The 1,617-nt window shown below is 33.4% G+C and overlaps 1 long non-coding RNA gene across 1 annotated transcript; it reads right to left on the bottom strand.

Annotated features, from left to right (window-relative positions):
• Nucleotides 1–312: 312 nt before the first annotated feature.
• On the bottom strand, nt 313–976 carry LOC110111948. Its single transcript, XR_002304972.2, has 4 exons — nt 857–976; nt 723–748; nt 556–633; nt 313–466 (listed from the first exon to the last, which is right to left on the bottom strand). It is a non-coding gene; the product is annotated as an uncharacterized LOC110111948 (long non-coding RNA).
• Between the last annotated feature and the right edge of the window lie 641 nt (nt 977–1,617).

Raw genomic sequence — 1,617 nt, 5'->3', positions numbered from 1 at the left:
GATTTGACTTATGTTAAGAAAGGCAAAGGTAGATCTAAAAAGACTTGGTTATAAAATATTAGAAATGATCTTTCTTTTTTAGATTTAAATGAGAACTTGACTTTTAACAAGGCATAATGACAAAAAAGGATTCATGTAGCCAACCCCACATAGTGGGACAAAGGCTTAATATTATTGTTGTTGTTGTAAGAATTGAGTCAGTCTGATTAATTTCAAGGGCATGAACATCAACAAAGAAACATAGCAACTCATTGCTAAATGAATTGGTTGATCCAATTTGATCATTTGGTGAAATGATATATGATTATTCGTATAAATGCAGCATAAGACCCTGAACTGTTATGTAACTTTTCAAGTTCTTTGTTCAATATCTTAAACCAAATACCTGCTGCAGCTCAAGAAGCTTTCTTTCCAAATCTTTGATGGCATCGTGACGCTCTTGGATTTCTGCAAGGGTGTCCACTACCTGCAAATAGTAAGTGGACCGATAGTTATGTTATGGTGGTTAGCATTTTTGGGAAAATATGAAATCAAGCCAGTTAATATAGGACAAACCTGACCACGTCCTTGCTCCTGGATTGCCTTCTGGAAGATTTGCTCGCTATTTCCTGTCTCTATCAGCCGGTCAATAGTCTGCAGAGGCAACAATTAGGGTAATATGGGTAGATCATACGAATCTAACTAGCAGGTCATTTATGCATTCAAAATGGACAAATCCCTACCTCTTCATCAGGCCGATTACCCGTTACTATTTGAAAGGAAACAAAGAACATTAAAAAAAAAAAACAATTAGTAGATTAATATGTAAACATGTTTATTCACATGGCAAGCATAATAGTAGAAGAAAGGGCAAAACCTGTGAAGACTCTTCTCTCAACAACCTCCCTATATTCTTGATTTATGGTTTCCCTAAGAGACTGCAAAAAGCAAGCAATAAAGTTCAAATCACTTATGTAAAATATGTATGACTAAATATTTCAGATAAAATATGTTACTTTCTCATACACCTGTGAAATAAATTTTTAAGAATTGAAACATTAGCAGTGGTAGGTAATTCAGTCCCAGATAGGTATCATCTACTTGATTTTCATTACATTGAAGGATAACATATGCATCTTGTAATTAATTGATCAACTCGGTTAACATGGGGGAATCATCTGCACTAATATTTTCATGGAAAGGGAAACTATCGTAATAAACAAACAAACTGAATAAGCATTTTACCAAAAAAAAAAATCTACAGCTTTAACTGGCAGCTTCCAATGGATTCTCCCACAATAAAATGGTTAAAAAAGGAAATTGCACTTAAATTTCCTCAAATTATTTAGTAAGGTTAGAGTGTGATGACGGATTACCAAGTTCAATTTGGGTTCGACCTGAAATTGACTCAAGCTGAAACCAATCGATCCAAATTTGACCCATTTATTAAATAGGTCAAAAAGAAAAGCTAGACCCAAACCCGACTCTCCGGCAACCCAGATGACTTGAACTCAACAGTATAACCCATCTTGATATAAAAAAAGTTTTGTAACTTATCAAGTATAGAGTTTAGGTTAATTAATCAAAATTAAAAACATTCTAATATCCAAAATAATTTTAAGAAAACAAACTATTAAA

Source organism: Dendrobium catenatum, unplaced genomic scaffold, assembly GCF_001605985.2.
Source record: "Dendrobium catenatum unplaced genomic scaffold, ASM160598v2 original_scaffold_77160, whole genome shotgun sequence".
In the NCBI taxonomy this organism is placed as follows: domain Eukaryota; kingdom Viridiplantae; phylum Streptophyta; class Magnoliopsida; order Asparagales; family Orchidaceae; genus Dendrobium; species Dendrobium catenatum.
This window is presented reverse-complemented; position numbering and strand designations above follow the sequence as displayed.